Below are 264 nucleotides of genomic sequence, written 5' to 3'. Positions count from 1 at the left end.
AAATTACTCAACCTTTTTCTCTTAAAGACCATCTCTAGGCCAGATTTACAATTTGGACATTCCAGTCTGACCGATCAATATGACTATTACACCAAAAAAATATATTATAAGAAATGAGAAAAGTGAAACGTTCCTCCAAACAGGATGTATTGTTTTCCTTCAGTTGTTTTGAAGATATTCTGGGATAATTAAACAAAAATAAAACTGCTTCTTCTAATTTCCCGATCTCTTGGTATGCTCTCTGTCATATAGTATAGAATATAC

The sequence above is a fragment of the Penaeus monodon genome, chromosome 31, assembly GCF_015228065.2.
Source record: "Penaeus monodon isolate SGIC_2016 chromosome 31, NSTDA_Pmon_1, whole genome shotgun sequence".
Taxonomy (NCBI): Eukaryota; Metazoa; Arthropoda; class Malacostraca; order Decapoda; family Penaeidae; genus Penaeus; species Penaeus monodon.
The sequence above is the reverse complement of the archived record's forward strand: the minus strand, read 5'-3'. Positions refer to the sequence as shown.